Here is an 18,200-nt window from a genome sequence, read left to right on the forward strand (position 1 = left end):
TTTGAGTGCGCTATAAACAACTCGGCTCTCTCCTAAGCCCCGTTGGAGGGCTCACGGAGTCGGGGGCGGCCGGGGCCCGAGGGGCGGGTGCCGGAGCGCGGGGAGCCCCGGCGGACGCGCACCCCGCCGGGCTGCCCCTCGCACCGGGCTCCGCGCCGAGGTTCCTCGGCGCGGCTTAGGGAGCCTTTGAAGTCGTGAATAATTTAGCCCTCCCCAAGTGAATGGCGAAGGAGGTGCGGGACAATGGCAAGTGATTCAGCTTTTGAGGTACGGCTGAGCAGAAAATCCAAGCTAGTGTACAGCCAAGGGTGAGGGGGAAGCAAACCCCGAGGCATTTCAGTTGCCTTTTCTAGTTCCTCGACACATGGCATTGATCAGCTCGCCTCTTCTCTCTTCCATCCTTCCCTATCCCCTCTCTTAAAGTAACTTGCAGCAAAAGTCGTATTGTGCATTTTCTTTATTAGTACAGGACTTCAGGTAGTTTCTCTTCGCACACCCCACGTCCTACCTTAATGACTCTACCCTATCGCTCAAGTGCTCCTCGGAATTAAATAGTCCTGTCTTTACCTGGACTTGTCAGGACAAGGCAGAAGCTTACCAGGCAACTGGGCGGCGGGGGAAGGGTTACCCCTAAACAAGCACAGACAACCCAGAATGCATGCACGCACGCATACACACACGCACGCACACACACAGAGACACACACGATAAAGGTGCTGAAGGAGACATTGGTGTGGGGCCGGCGTGGGGGGGGTTATTAGCGCTTTGGGGCAAAAAGTGTCTTCTCCAGCAGTTTTAAAATCTGACTGATCATAGAAATCAGACGGAATATTAAAGGAGGTCCATCTCTTTCCTTGAAGGCTGGATTTTCCTTTATTCTCTTATATTTATTCCATGCTGCTACTGCCTACCTAAAAGTTCGCAGGGGAAAAGGAGAGGGAGAGAAAAAGGGGGGAGTGGAGGGGGCGGGCTCGCCGGTGGCTGCGCATGAAATAACGCCATGTTGGTGGAGAGCACGGCTGTAATTATTGCTAGCAGGGGCATCTCCCGACTCGGACTGCAGCTCGCTTCCTGCCTTCCCTTCCGACACCCCCGAGGGCCCCCGGGGCGGTGGGGCCGAGGCAGCCCTGCTCTGAAGGACGGCGAGAGCGCGCCCTGGGCGCAGTCCCGCGCCCTCCCTTCGTGCAGCCCCCGCCAGCGGGGCTCCCTGGCGCCGCGGGGGGGGGGAGGAGAGGGTGGCCTTAGCTGCAAACCCCTGCTGGGGGGAGGGGGGGAGGGTGACCCGGGTTGCGCACCTACCGCCAAGGGGAGGGGGGATATCCCAGGCTGCGCACCCCTGCCCGCGGAGGGAGGTGACCCGGACTGCACACCCCCGCCGCGGGGGTTACTCTGGGCTGTGCACCCCCGCCGCGGGGCATTATCCCGGGCTGAGCTTCCCGGCCGCGGGCGAGTGACCCGAGCTGCGCACCCCCGCCCCGGGCGCCGCCCTGCACGGCCCCCTCACCGCGAGCGACGAAGCGGGGGCCGATCCCAGGAGACGGAGCTCGCTAAGCTCCCTCAGCAAGGAATGGGTTAAGTGGGGGTGGGGGGGAGAGAAAGAGAAAAAGAAAACCTAGCCTGACTTTGCCTCTTGGAAAGCTTTAGGTTGCAGCCCTGCCTTCCAAGCATTCTTTAAACTAGAAATGTGGGAGGGACTCCAGGAGAGAGAGAGAGAGAGAGAGAGAGAGAGATGGCTATCAACTGAATTCATTACTGTAAACATCTCCCTGGGGTGTCAGGCAGGGAGGAAAAAAAGGCACGACTTACATTAGCAGGGAATAGTCAGATCTGAGGCATCATTACTGCTAAGATCAGCCTGCAATCCTGGCTGAAGGCAGGCGCAGGACTTGGAGAGACTGACACACGCTCACACATATACTCACATATATGTGTCCGCATGCCTCCTCCGACTTCTGAAGGTCCTGGTTCTCTGTGCGTGCTCCTTACGTGATCCTCTTACCACCTCCAGAGGACAGAGAGAGGAAAAAGAAAGAAAGAAAGAGGGAAAAAAAAAAAAAGACCAGACATACCCGCCGTCCCTTCTCATTTATTTTTTACCGGAGAAGGAGGAGCGGCGGGGGGAAGAGAGCGAGCGGATCGAGGAGAGAAAGTGCGTTGGGGATGCCAGAGCTGCGGGCTGCGCGCCGGAGGAGGAGGTGGCTGAGCAGGGGGGAGGACGATGCCGCTGCCTCGTAAGGGAGGAAGGCGAGGGAGGCGCGGGGGTCGCTCCGGAGCGGCGGCGGCCGGCGGGGAACGGGCCCGCGGGGCCGGCCGGGACCGGCGCTGGGCGCCCGCGCTGCGCGGCGAGCGGCGGCCACCACGGAGGAGCGGCGGCGGCGGAAAAGTTTTGGTGTGGGGGGCAAGAGGCGCGGAGGGGGATTATGATCGGTGCCGGCGAGGGATTCCCAGACACCACCAGGTACAGTCGGGATTTCATTTCTTTCTTTTCTCCTTCCTGGTAATTCTAGTCCCCGGGCGGTTTAAAGCCCTGGTGCCCTTTGCCTTCTCCGAGAAGGTAGAGTTGACCAGTTGGGATCAGAAATATCTCACCCGCCTTATTAGAGACCTGTGTCAGCGAGTGTGGGGCACAGGGCACATACACGCACGGATTTACTGATGGTCCCTGGCAAGTGTTAAAGAGGGTCTCCCGGTTATTTTAAGCCAGCCTGAGTGGTGCAGCGGGGCAGGCACACGGGGCCCCTGGAGCTCGGGCGCACGGCAGCGCCGAAAGGCGGGTGCCGACGCGGGCCCCCCGCGGGCGCCCCGAGCCCGTGGCGGGGCGCTCGGCGCCGCGCTCGCCGGGGAGAACCGGGCGCTGCTCCCGCAGCGGGAGCCTCGGCCGAGTGCGCGCATTAGCATTACCGTCAGCATTATTACTGTTTTCGCAGCGGTGGTTTTGAGAAACGGGAACTTTAAAAGATGAGCCTTACTCGAAAGGGAAAGTAGGTTTCGCTCCGCGCTGGCAAGTGTTAAGAAATCTAAAGGCAAGGGAGAGCAGGGAAGTGTGAACGACAGGAGAATTCATCAGATCTGATCGGCAGGCGCAGGAGCGGGGGCTGGTCGGAGTGTGGGTGGGAGAGAGGTGAAGGGAATTGGATCAGGACTTCTGAATACAAAGCAGCCCCTCATAGACCTGCTGAATTAGATAGTGGTCCCTGGTAAAATAATAATAAGGTGGAGGGGGGGAGGGGAAGATCTAACAAAAAAAAAAAAAAAAAAAAAAAAAAAAAAAAAGCACATCCCGAAAAAGAAGTGAAACAGCTGAAAAGACCTCTCTACAACAAGAAATAAAACCCCATGGTTTGGCCAAAGATTGAAAAAAAAAAAAAAAAAAACAGCAGCAAAGTAGGGGAGAAGCTCTCCACCTTCCTTCTTTTCGGAGTGGGAATCAGTCAACAGGAGCTTTTAATTAATTTTAATGGAGGAAATCTGTTTTAAGGCTTACAATAAGCTAATAAATCCAAGGCACAAATCCGTGTAAATTCCTGTACTGTGTGTGGAAGGTACTGATTAGATTTCTTCAGATGCTGCTCTTTGCAATGCAGAACTCAGCTAAACAGAAAGGGAGAAGTTCCTTGCATGAGAAGCAGGAAAAGACACTAGAGCAAGTCAGTCTGCTCTCTCTCTCTCTCTCACACACACACATGCACACAGACACACACACACATAGAAAGATAGGGTGTGTTAAAAGAGAGGTTTATTTACTGCATCTGACTTCTCAGTGCTTGCAGGGAAAATGAAACCAATTTAGATTAGAGGTTGAGATTGATCTCTATTCAGATTAAAAAAAAAAAAAAAAAAAAAAAAAAGGACTCCATTCAGAGCTTCATTCGGTGATGTGGTCTTTCTCCAAAAGTACCTTTGTATAATTTCATTTTATAATTTCATTTTCAGAGGAAATTCATTAAGTGATTCAAAAACACCTGTATTTGGAAAGGGAAAAAATCCATCCTGGCATTTTTTTTTTCAGATCATTTTAAAGGTACTGCACTTATATCCCTACCTACCTATCTTTCCTTTCTTCCTTAAGAGTCAATCTATACAATGTTATCATAATCTTTGCATCACCAAAAAGATACAACCGATGTCATCTGAAAGTCACCATTTCTAAGTGCAAAAAGTGATGTTAAAATGTTAATGATGATTTTGTTCCTGAAAATGGTACAAGAGGAGAAACTTCAAATATCTTTATCATTTGTGGGTAATTTGCTATTTAAAATGGTAGGCAGCTAAAAGTAAGAGAGTGCAGGCCTGGAATACTGTATATGAAGCAAATCAAATCATTGTGTAAATACCATATCTGTAAAACTACCTGTGACTAGACCAGTCATCAGTGTTTTCCAAAGTCCAAGGCTGTAACAATAAAAAATGGTGCTGGAATGCACCCAGCATTCTTACAAGATTCACTCCTCATGCACACATGCACCCTATATTTTGAATAAGGTGATGTTATCTATGTTTGACTTTGAGAATCTGGATCTAATTTGAGCCACTGTCGCAAGTCACATTTATATCCTGGCCTGTTGGATAGTTTGATTTAAGATGTAGACATATCTCCTTTGCGCAACCCTACACTCTCTCAGTTGGAATCTGCATTACACAGGCTATGGTTTCCATTGAGAATCAAGAATGTGCTTGTCTTTAACTGCTTAAAATAACAGTTTCCAAAGTGTAGGATGTTATTAGGGCTGACTTCTCTACCCTTCCCACAGAAATGAAGGGTAGTCATAGTTTTACCAAGTCAAGGAAAAAAAAAAAAAAAAAAAGGAATTCAAACAAGCATCATTATCAGGCTTTTCCTGTACTGCACTTTCTATTTAAAGGACTAGAAAGAAGGCATACTTAAGATAATAATATTTCCAGGAAGGTGAGAGCTTTATTTCTTAATCATTTCTCTTACCTCTTTAATTTCAAAATGAGTTCATTTTTCACTAGATTACTTTCATATAACTTTGAGGCTTCTACCAGACTGATTCAAATCCAGTCCATTAGTGACCTCTATCTGTGAGAAGTGTATAGTCTTTTTTTTTTCTTTTTTTTTCTTTTTTCCTTCCCTTTTCTTCTCCATAGTGAAGAGAGGCTATGAATTGCTTTGCTTTTTTTATACTGGAAAATCACCTGGCTCACCAGGTCACCAGGTTGTCAATGTCATATCCATTATGAACATTGTGATTTCTTAGCAATTTAAACAGGGAAACAAGGAAATTGAACTGTAGTTCCAAATGTGCATCACTGTCAGCTATTCCAGGAAACATATGATGAACATTTGGAAAAACAAACAAACAAACAAACAAACAAACACAAACCCAGAAAAATAAAAAGTATCCAGTGCTGTTGAACGTCAGTAATAAAAAAATGCATTTATGTTTGTCTGATGGTTTAATACTTACTCTAAAGCTGGCTGACTGTATGTGAAATTTTATTGCCCCTGAGTGCTTACATAACAACTGAAACTTGAGACAAACACTCAGACCAGATATACTATAAGTAGACTTTATAGTAGCAGGGTGTTTAAAAAATGTAGAAAAAAAATCCAGCTGTGTCTATATTAGGAATACATGTCAGAGATCAAGGAAAAGGGGGTCTTTATAAACAGATGGTCTCTTTTAGGGGATTATTAAACCCAGCTTCCCAATACTAATTTGTCTCTTGTTTATATCCACAGCTATATTCCATGTTTTAGTTAGTGATTGTAAATGGCAGTTGAGGATTTGATCAGCAGAATTTTTGAGTAGGTGAATACCATTGTTTGACATTTCCCAGACTGTAGTTGATTACCTTAGCTCTTGGTAATATGATGTTTTTAGGTATTTTCTTCCCTCCCTCTTCGGCAGTCTTTTCAGGAGCCTTTCTGTCAACATTATTTATTTATTTCCTCAAGAACTGGAACTTACCCCAAAGGCTTAAAAATTGCATTTTCTTTTCTTCTAGTAAAACAAATATTTGTATTTTATTTGTCTTTAAAAATAAAAAAGTATATTATATATGGTTATTATTGTGAAGAAGGCTAATTTAACATTCACTGAAGATACAAACTTTAGTTCCCTAGAGCTATGAGTAACCTACTCCTTTCAAGTAATTGACTTCTTTTAAAGAAAAATAACCACAAAAAATAGTCATTAAAATACGTTTCTTGACAGAGATGTTTTATTCATTTATTCAAAACAAACCCAAACCTTAATCCGTAGGAAATACCCAGGAAATAAGTATTTAAATTAATAATAATAAAAAGCTATTCTCTGCATAATAGATTATATTCTGGTCACATCAAACAACATGTCAGGAATAGTGCAATTTAATCTGATATTTTCAGCCACTGGTGTAAATTGTTAGAACCTGATTGTTTTATATAGCTAACATTCTTTTTTTCCTCTTTGATTTCTTCTTCTGGCATACCCTTTTGAACTGAATCAAAACTAAATACTAGCAACATTTTAAAACAAGTCCATCATGTTCTGCTCAGTATTCCTGAAAACTTAATGATGCATAAAGAGATCTGTAAAATATCTCTTTTAAAAAGAAATCTTAGGCTCTTGGCTCTACCTAGGAACATTTGCCTGTATATTTTACCTCAATCTGTGACTGCTCTGTTAATTAATTTATTATTTTAAAAGAAACTTTCTCTAGTATAATTTAAAGTGAGGATGAATTTATAAAGTCATGCAGCCTCTAGAATTGTTGCTTATTCAAAGGAATACCATCACTGAAACTGATTCTTTGGTCTTTGTTGGCAACACTTAATAAGCTTTTGATGTACAGGATCAGATCATTTGTAGGCTGAATCTTGCAAAAGTGATAATTTTATTTTGGCCTCAAGTGAAATGTGACTTGCCTCTGACAAGACCTGATCAGTGTTTTGCAGGATCTGGCCGTTATGAAGCAGGCTAGTAAAGATCACCAAAAATATTCTGGTATGGCTTTCAAGTCAGCAGGCCACTTTCATAATTATTAATCACTGTCTATCTATTCACCTGATCAATTAACATTGCAATTTTCTGTGACACTTATGGGTTAATGACTACAGTCACAAAAAGAATCAGTTTGAAACGGAGCATGGACAATAATCTATAGAGATTCTTTTCATTCTCTGTAGCCTGATTTTACAAACCCCAGCCAGGTGAGGACAGCTCTTGAGCCAGAGATTACGGAAGAGGGCATTTAATTCCTTTTATTGTCATTTGTTTATGAAAGTATCACTGAAACCATTTGGATGGAGGGGAAGGAATTCTGCTCTTTGGTCAAAGTCTCTTATTATAGCTGAGTTGTCATGGGTAATTTAATTATCTGCAAAATACAAAATCATATAGACATTAAATCAACTCCTTCCTGAAAATATGTTCACTATGACTGAGTTCATGCCAAACTATATTATTCGGACAAAATTTGCTTAACATCAAGGATCTTGAGGGATAATTACAGGATTAGGGCAAAAGATTTTATAATTTAATCCTGCTGATTCTTTAGCCGTTAACCGTTGCGTACAGTGACTTCTACACTTGACACCATCTAGGCAGGCTGATGCTAGACTCTTCTGTCATAGTAAATATTATAAACTGTACAGAAATACTACATGACCCATTAAAAGCTGGAAAGGTCAGAGCTGTGAAAGGAAAGTGTCATCAGCTCCTTTTCAGGACTGAAATCAGTGTGCGCTCTACAGCAGTATCCCTCCCAGTTCCTACTGGCAGCTCTCGCCCCTGCTTAATACAGAACCAATGAGGAAAGTTAAAGTAAAGAGAAAAACTTTTCTTAACAATAGGTCCAGTCCTAAACTACATAGTCATGTAAGTAGCTTTCACCACACTCAGCAGTTTTGTAAAAACTAGGCAAGGTGTACTGGGGGAAAAGAGGAAAGGACACAGCACTCGTCGTGCGTGACCGAGCACTTCTGGGAGCCACCAGCAGTGTAGGCATCCCACTCTCCACAGAGGTCATAGAGGACTAAACCATCGTCAAACTGCAGTCATAAGATCACCCATGATAGGCTTATTTGTTCAGAATTACAAACATTTCTTTCTCTTGAGATTTTGTACATACTTTTTCTACAAAGAAAAAGTAAAGTAGTAATAGAACTGTTCTGAAATGTGTATGGCGTTCACAATGCCACCATTGAGGAGTACAACAAAAAATATTAATTTCTTTAAATCAGCAGAAACTTTACTGACTGAACAAGAGATTTAATACACAGTTCTGAAAAAATGTTTTTCATATATATAGTATATATAATATATGTATGTGAAACATATACAGGTAACTATGAATTTATATGTAATCATAGACCCTTCAAAGCATGCCCTGCTGTTGCATCATTATTTTTCATTAAAGAATTATCATAATATTTTTTGCTGGTGGATTAAAAATCAAATCAAACCAGAAGCGAACTATGTATTTATCTTCATTCTGTCAGAGGTTTCTAAACTGAGTAAAAAACTGAGGTGCTTCCAAGAGGGATTATTCCCAAGAGTGATGGAAAGAATCTGTAGCAAATCTACCTATGCTTACTAAACAGAACTTCACAGATGAAAGACTGCTTTTAAAATTAATTTATTTGATTCCAGACTCAGTCCTTCTCTCTTTCACTGGCAAGTTAATTTCACAGGAACTCCTCTCATGTTTAGGGATTACTCATGTGAGTAATAATTTGAATACCCCAAAGTGATGTCATTTAGCTCTAATTGAAGATGATACAACCCCATCAGTGTGTCTCTGGTTATACTAATGTATATATATTTACATTAGTAGTTTCTTCATGTGTGCATGCAAAAACAAGCTATATAGATACAAATCATATTTAAATGGTTAGAACTAAATCCATATTAGGGTTGTAGCAGCATAGGTGTTTTTCATGGACACAATTTACATAGTTATATTGCTACAAAACCTGTGTGTAGACTACACATCAGATCAGCGTAACACTGTATGAATTCTATTTTTGGTAAGATGGTTTTAGTAAGCTGTTGTGTGCCTGAAATGTTAGTTGAAACAGTGTGAAGTGTCTCTAAATGAAGAAGTATTACCTTATGATTTCGTATGTGACCTAGAAAGCTTTTTTTCTAGGTGATGCTTCCAGTGTCATTGAAAGATTTGCGTCAGGTTAAATGTACCCCATTAAGCAAGCTTGTTTGTCTTGTTTCACAGGCCACCTCACTGACTGATCTAGATTTAGTTTACTGTTATATTTAAGCATTTAGGTTTGGAGTTAGTTGCAAGCTCTCTCAGACTAAACATTCTTTCTTAAGCCATAACAGTTGAAAGCTTGCTGCTTATTTCATAATAAATTATAGGTATCTAAAAAAAATCTGAAGTTTTATCACTGCAATATCTGAAACATTTACTGTGAATCAGATGGTTGGAGGACTCCAATTTAAAATATTAATGTTCTACATACATATTACATCATGCTGTATGATCCATTACTGTTAGCCCCCACGTTATTAAGTGAACCAGAGAATCTGGAGGTAGAAAAGATACAAGGCTCATCAACAGTTCACAATCACATCTCTAGCATATTCCTCAAAAAAATTTTCGTTCTTGCTTTAAGTGTTTTCCAAATTTTAATCTGAAACATTTTGACCTTTGAATAATCCATAGAAAATTAATTTCCCTCAGAAAATCATAAGTAAATAAATAGTTCTATTATCCAGCCTGATACATTTCTCTCTCTTTAATCCAAATTTAGCTGTCTAAAAACATGTTGCCTCATACTGAATAGGAGTATACAGTTAGAGACAGTTAAAATTTAACAGAACATGAACACACACACACATACATACAGCAGCATTCCCAACTGTATTGCTAAATCCTGTGTATCAGATTGGTATATGCCTAGCAGTGATTTCTGAAATAGCTCATTCTGGCCCTGTGCCGTACTGCTCAGTGAAGAGCTTCTTGCTGCAGTTCAGTAGTAAATTGTAAAATACATCTTACCAGTAGAAGTCTCTCTCTCTCTCTCTCTCTCTTTTTTTTTTTTTTTTTGAGAAATTACTTTAACTGTTTGACAAAATTAATTTCACAACCTTTTTCTTTTGCAGTGTTGTGCAACAGAATAACAGTCTTTACTCAGAGAGAAAAGTGTCTACTATTACAGCTTTGAAAATGCCTAGGCAATAAAGCAGCACAATGGTCATCTCTCTTTTTAAAATGTGTACTTTGAATGCACAGATAGAGCCAAATCCCCTCTTTGCCTAGAGATTCCTAAGCCTCTGTGGCAGAGCATCTGACAGTAAGGTCACTCTAATTGCTTTATCCAGGTTGTGTCCTATCAAAATCTCTTTTATATGCATTTAGTATTGCATATTCAGAATGCTAAATGTACACATACACACATGCAAGAACACAACTCATAGGCAAAATCTAATAGAGCTTTCTGAGAGAATTTGAATGGCAAAGGATCACTTAGCAAACTATTCCCTTCTGATTTTTCAGACTAATTATTTAGCACCTTCCATTATTATTTTTATTTAACTAGTGGGTAGGCCAATTCTACAATGATACTGTAGAATTTTGAAATGGAAATAGTACATTAGCTTTTTTTTCAGACATTTGCCTTTCTCCTCTACTTCTTTTCCCCTCACAATTAATAGATTACTATTTCCACGAGTGGTGCTGTGTTCAGTAGAGTTTGAAAAGAATGATGCAATTGGGTTTATATCTCTTTTGGTGCTGATTATAAGGTGTTGCACTAATTTTTAGTTATATAAAAAACACACAACCACACACTAACTCAGGAACTATTGAGATCTCAGTTCCAATAAGATGGTTGGTTTCTACCCCAGAGTGGGTAATCTGACTCGTGTCTGTCTAACTTAATATTTAGTATGTAATACAGTTTTCAACTAGATAGTATATTATCACACAACTCAAACACTCAGCTCTAGCCTCAGATCAGCACAGTGGACCTTTATGAATCTGGAATAAATGGGATGTTAGAGTTGCTGCCAGCAGCTTTGGCAACAGAACTGTTGATCTATCCAGATTCTCTTTCCTGCAAAAATTTCTTATCAGCAGATACACACATCTACAAGTTGTGACTGGATTTGCAGATAAGAGAACAGAATGACTGAAAGTGGATGGATGGCATAAGCATAAATAAGTAATGAACTACCAGTTGAAGAGCTTGATCTTGAACCCAGGGTGGGGGTAGGGGGGAAGATTATAAATTTCAGAAGCCCTTCTAAGGATAAGGAGCTCTCTAGGTAGAACAGTTTGGCTGTAGTTCTTCGCCCTTCATTTGTCCAGAGTTGAAAGTACATAAATCAGTCTGTACAGGCAAAGATGACTCTGAAATTCATAACCACTCATCTCTGTGACATTGATGGAAACTCCTTCGGATCAAATGCATTGGTATTCTAATTACGAGCCTCTGATATTCAGAACTTCCCTCAGGCTATCAATATCTTACATGCAATAATATTTTACAAGCTGCCAAATGATTATCTGGTTATACATGCGCTGACCAAGAGACCATCCTACAGTCCAGGCAATTCACTGCAGAAAGATGATCCTCTCTGAGCACTGAAAGAATAAACATCTTTAAATTTCAGATGACATCAGTCTCAGTTCACAGGCTTCTTAGATCTTGTGAAGAACTATTTGGGGATCCTGGGAAGTATAACCCTGTATATTGTCATGTGTTGAATGATAACCACACTTGGCAGAAAGGCATTCTTTTTAACTCCTTCAGTGTTGTGCTAAAAGAATATCTCCTGCAAGTAGAAGTGAAAAAAATGTAAGGAGTAGAAGCCTTACTTTAGGATTTATACTTCCTTCAACCAACTAGGGTACTTTTACTGACATATATTTATGTTCAGGCAATAACACAAATTCTATATAAATATCTCTATATAAATATTTTTCAATAAACATAGCAGCACAGGCTAAATTAGAATTTTTAGTGAGATATTCAGCTGAGAAGGGTTTCTCTTTTAAAGTTGAAGTTCATTTTGGTATGACTATAACATCGGATGCGTTTAGAACAACAAATACCTGAAAGATATTATCAAAACTAAGATAAGTAATAATTGTAATGGAAGCTTTTATTTCCTTTTAAATGTTTCCTACATTATTTTTTTTCAGACCAAATATTGCAACATTATACAGGGGTAGGATAAAAACAGGAAAGAGAAAATAACTGGAAAATAACTGGACAAAACACTGGATGAAAGTGAGCAATCAAAATTCTCCAGACTGAATTAAATGCAAAGGTAAATAATTAACTTACAGTGCAACAGGAAAGCAGAATTTCCTAATGATCACAGTTTTAATCATCTAAACTATTATTAATCAGAGAGGGAGACTGTTGACTGCCACAGGAAAGAAAAGTAGGGCTATGTAAAATCCAGGCAGAGCTGAGAGGGGAGAAAAAGATCTGTGAAATACCTATTTTTTTCTGCTGTGGAAAAAGCATATAGGAATTATTAGGCAGAGTTAATGCTATCTCAGAGTGTATTAACTGCAGAACAGAGCCCTTAGTGGTTTGGTGAGACAGATTTGCTGAATTTGCATTCCTCCATAATATTATTCCACATCCTCATTTTTGTGATCTTAGAAACTGTGCATGTTAACCTTAAGAAAAACCTGCGATATAGACTAAAGATGGGATGGAGATATCTATCAGTGAGATAACTAGTCTCAAACATTCCTCTCAGGCATAGGTATTATACACAGAAAGTCCACTTTACATAGATAAATCAAAGAGATATAATGAATATTATTTGTTATTAAAAATATATATATAATACAGTTCCTAGAAGCTTTTATGTTGTTTGTATTTCTATTGCCATTAGACTTCTAATTTGGAAGAGCTTCCACTATATAACAAAAGACTGAATTAGAGGAAAACAAGGGGACAATACAATGAGGGCAAATGGCACTGAAATGTGTCAGTATTTTCCTACTTTTAAGTAATATGCTGCAGGAAATGATCATCGTGCACCGCAATGTATAGAATTGTGATGTTGCTCCTGTGTCATTAGAACATTCATGCAGTCCTGTTGATTAAATCACTGGGTAAGTCAGACGTTGATCAAATTCTACATTATGGTCTGAGCTTGCAGTGTGTCCTTTCCCCTTGCAGCTGAAGGCAGGACAGAATTCAACACTGAGTTCTGAAAACAGGGAGGAGACAAAAAGGAGAGTACAGCAAAGGACTGATTTGGCCGAGGTCACACAAACTCTGTGTGTGTGCGCATGTGGGAGGGTCTGCGTTTATCTCCCAGGCATGCTAAATGCCCATGATCATCACCAGCTCCAAGTACAGGCATGGAAAATGAAGGAAACTGATCCTTCAAGGGGAAGGTTATACTGGGGATAAATGTCCTTGTTTTGACAGAGAGTGTGCGACTTCTGTATGATTTCTGCATTCCCCACAAGTGTTCTGGTGGTGATAACACTTGGAACGCTGTGTAACTCTACTTGATATACTTGCTGCAAGGTAATCTTGCAGAAAGTCTGGCAAAGTATCTGATTAAAATCAAGTTATCATAACTGCAGAAGAGAAGAAAAAAAAAAACAGGGAAGATGGCTCTGTAAGAGTTAACATGTTAGCCCTTCGTTCTTTCAGATCAAACTTCCTGTGAGTAATAAAACACAAGTCAAATGAATTCGGCTGGTCTCAGTCAAGCCTCTCATGGACAGTTGCCCACATGGGAATAACTACCGCATAGATTAGCTCTGTGAATAGTTTCAGGACAGGTGTGGGACTGAATTGTATTGACAGAACTGCCCCAGGGAACTTGGGTACTATGTTTCACTCATTGTTATCTGTCTTCCATTTTCACAAGCACTAAACTTCACCTGAACACATCTTTTAAGTAATCGTTTTTATGGATTTGGAGGAAACTCATATTTTGTCAGATTTGCAAGTCTTCTGTTAGATATTCCAAAGAAATGAAGTACAAGGGGAAACAAAAAGGATATCTTGAATTATTTCTTACTTGTCATCATTTCTTCTCTGTTCTCAGGAACGGTATTACAGCTTCTTCCCTAACACAGTCTAAGACAAATTAAAAGTAAAAAAAAAAAAGTGCAATATTTTTAAAGCGTTTAGAGGGACAGGATGACAAAGGGTTTCTCCCACTGAATACAAAACTTTTCCGTTTCTATTTGAAATCCAGGCATCGCCTACTATGATCTTTATGAAATGAATGGTGGACTCACGTAAACCCACCACTATTAACTGGGCCTCATTTTTCCAGTCCTTGTCAGAAGTGAAGCAGATATATTAGGTAAGGAGGATGAACTACTCTTTCACCTCCATGTTCCCTTTTTCGTCTGTTTTTATTTCTTATGAAACATAATGGAGCCTAAGTTACACTGTACAAGCCCTTGTAAAAAACAGTCAGAAACAACCTCTGCACTATTTTTTTTTTTTGACATAGAAAGAGACAAAGTAAAGGAAAGGTAGGAAGAACAAAGAGTTAATAACAGCACTTGATCAAGAGCACCACCACACAAGCAGATTCGGAGAGCTGCTTGATATTAGATGTGAAGTGCCTGTGCAAATCAGGGCTAGACCACCCTACTGCGTCTGACATGACACAAGACAGAAAACTTCTCTGTTAAAAGTTTCTTGCTTGTGCTATAGCTGAAAGGCTATGGCCTTCTTCAATAAGAGAAAGAGATTGTAGTCTGTAAGCCGATACTGAGCTTTCTGTGCTGTAGTGCCCTCTGAATTGAGAATCCTGCTCTTCAAATCTCTTACATGAAGTAAATATTCTTTTCTTGATTTAACGAGTATAATCACATAATCATATGCTTGTGCCTAAGACTGTCAAGGTCAAATTTATAGCATTGCTTTAGTTACTAGCTAGTTTGGAGTTTCAAGTGTGTCTGTGGAACGGAGGTTATATAATTTATTGAGGTGTCTATTTATATTTCAATTCATATTTTTTATATCCATCTCATACCAATTACTGCTTTCAACTGACATATTTTCCATGACATTTTTCAGGCTTTCCACCACTGCTCTATCTAATGAATTTTGCTTTTCATGTGCTTGTGATCAGCATAGGCATGTAATAAGGCTCTGAAAAATCTGCTAATCTAACCTTCATCTGCTTGTGTTAGAAAACTGCAGGCATTACATTTTTATCGATGCAACTCTAGATGTTTGGCACTTACATTAAATGTTAACTGGTAATTTTTTTGTGAATTAAATACTTTATCTTGCTACAGGAACTCTCTATTACAGGAATTGTGAGAATAATCACAGATGGCTTCTATCAGTTTGCCACTTTCTTAGTTCAGTTAAGCCTATAAATAGCCATATTCTGATCCCGATGTTGACTAAGTAAAATACGAACAGTGTGAGCAAATTGCTTTAATGTTACTGGAGATAACTGAGTATTGCTGCTTTGCTGGTCAATATTTAATTCTTGAATATACAGTGAGACTTTACACTATTGCCTCAAAACAGACATAAGAAGAAAAGTAGAGATAGCATTGCAAACAGGTAACTAGTGCTCTGTTTTAATAAGTGATTTAACTGTCTTTGGCCAGCACAAAATTCAGCAATACCCTAGAAGCTGTTAGAGTCTAAGAATAAATGTATCAATTCTGAAGTCATTGTTTCCTTTATAGAAACTAGTATGGTGTTTTGCCAGACATAAAACAATCTGAGTAATAATGGGCCACATTCTGTTCTGTTCTCTTATCTTCTGTTCTATTATATTCTATTCGATCTTATATTCTGCTCATCACTATAGTTGCCTAATGTCAATCTATAAAACTTCAGTGAAAGATATCTTTGCAATAGAATTCTGTAGTGTTTGATAGTATCAAAGGACTTTATTTCATGCAGAGAATTATTAATATATGCAACAGGAGACCTGGTCAGTCAGAATTACAAAGCTTAAAATTGCTCTCTGAAGGTGAGAGAGGGCAGAATTTTGTACCCATGATTATTTGTGACTGTATGGATTGTATTTATAACTCCACTGACTTCAAACGATGAACAATCTAGATATGTAATTAGCAAAATGACATCAATTTTTCTGCATATTCCAGAAGCAAATAACAGGTTGAAAAAGGAATTCCCAGTGGATCTTTGTAACGTAATATACAGTATCTCTCTATCCCTTGCTCTCTCTCTAACTAGTGCTAGATCTTAACATCTAGCATTTAAAACTCTAGATATGTTGAAACCTAGGTCTTCCCACCAAGATTAAAGGGTTGTACTTTCATGAACCTATGATTCTATCTTTTTCAACATCTCTTATCTCAGAGAGCTACTTCAGGAAGGAGTCTACAGGTTCACTAATAGATATAGGTACAAAGCTATCTTTTTGCACTGTGTCAAAATGAGATTAGAGCTGACAAGAACCAAATCTCCTCTTCCCTTTACTCTTGTTCCTTTCTCCCAGGTAATTATAAAAGTTGAATTCATCAGCCTGGCATGAATTGCAGTTTCCAGTAGGAAGATTCCACTTGTTATAAGTGTGCATGTGTCTGCGTCTGTGTGTGTCTGTGTGTGTGTGGCACGTGTGTGTGCATGCATGCTGTATAATTGCTGACAGTCACAAAGGGATCCTTATTTCTTTCTCTGTGAAATAAAATAATGTGAACACACGTTACTTTTCTGTAACAGAAGAGGATTTTTCTGGCAATTTTGTACTATTTAAGTCTTTTCATGAAGTACCACTTCCAATAAGGGAAATGGAATAATATGAGCTCAAACAGCAAACAACTAGTGTGTGACTGGTTGCAATCCCACCACAGATTTTCTCTAATATAAATCAGGATTCATTTTTCTGAAAAGTGGAATTATTTTTATCTACCCAGCTAAAACTTAAATGACTTACCCCTCATTTCAAATGTTCATCTATGGGATAAAACAAAAAGAAGATAAGTGTCTTTATATCAGTCTCACTACAAAATATAGTTAGAACTATAAAAAATTAGAAATGCAGTGCATTTGTAGAACTGTGTGAAAAGCCAGAAGTGGGGGGTGCTGATGGTTTATGCATCAATGTATGGATATCAATGCACTGGTAAAACAAATTGCAAACTATAAAGTGCTGCCTATTTCCATACCCTTCCACATGCATAATTGAACTTAAAAATCAAGTGAAGAAACCCACAACAGTTTTGGAAACAAAATAAAAGCTAGAACATTTCATCCAAAAAGAATGTCCAAAAAATTCATTTTTTAACTGGAATAGATTTTTGTTAAAATACTAAATAATAGAGAAATTAAAGCGTACTCTCTACTTTTTAAAATAGAAGGTAAAAAAGAATTGGTATCTCGTAAGCAGCAAAAACTATCACATTATTTGGGCCACTTTTCTTGACCTAATTTGGTAGTTAGCATGCCATCCTGTAGAGAAACTCTTACATGTGCTCAACATGTGGTCACTCTGCCACTTGAGTATGTGGGCCCCAGAAGAGTAATAAAAATAAATTCAGAAGAATGACTATCTACTTCCAGCCCAAGTGCAAGCATTAAAACTGTTACAATAATCAGATAATTCCTAATAAAGTATATATGTCTGGGAAAGTAGAACTTCACTGTCCAGAATTTTTCCACGTATAAACCAAAGGGAAATTTGGAGTACATAGTAGTAGGATATTGTATTCAGAAAGCACAGCAATAATTTAAAGATTACTGTAACAATTTAGCTCAGTTGATTAGAGTGTGGTGCTGCTAATGCCAAGGTCACGGGTTCTTTCCCCGTATGGACTATGCTGAGGGTTGGACTAGATGATCTACAGAGGTCCCTTCCAACCTTACCATTCTATGATTCTATGATTATTATTACTATTACACTTTTTATCTCTCTCTCTATATATATATCACTTTCCACCGAAAGAGCTGTACACACATAATAAGTAGAATTTATATAATCTTTAATTAACTAGAGGGTTCCATGATTGTTTTCTCAGAGTTTTGCTCTCTATAGTAGCAATGTTAATGAGGAGTATTTTCTCATGATGATTTTGGTGGGTATAGACTATTGCTTCTCAGCAGAATTTACTCCATTGACTTGAATTTACCAGTATGTAAGACTGATTTTTTTTCCCCAAAGCTTGATATGGAATGATGCAACTATACTCATTTTGTAGTCATTTCTTGCCAAAACATTAGAAGTTGCTTTGATTTTTCACTTACCCAATCACTAGTGACTGGATTACTATTCTTATGAAATGCAGGCCTCCATTTTATG

The 18,200-nt window shown here is 39.6% G+C and overlaps 1 protein-coding gene across 1 annotated transcript in view; it reads left to right on the forward strand.

Moving 5' to 3' along the window:
- The first annotated feature begins 2,318 nt into the window (after positions 1-2,318).
- Positions 2,319-18,200, forward strand: part of FLRT2 (fibronectin leucine rich transmembrane protein 2) — a 58,698-nt gene continuing 42,816 nt past the window's right edge. Inside the window, exon 1 of the mRNA XM_062577835.1 lies at positions 2,319-2,458. The gene's annotated coding sequence lies outside the window, so the exon portion shown is untranslated. The remainder of the gene's footprint in view (positions 2,459-18,200) is intronic.

Source organism: Rhea pennata, chromosome 5, assembly GCF_028389875.1.
Source record: "Rhea pennata isolate bPtePen1 chromosome 5, bPtePen1.pri, whole genome shotgun sequence".
NCBI lineage: Eukaryota > Metazoa > Chordata > Aves > Rheiformes > Rheidae > Rhea > Rhea pennata.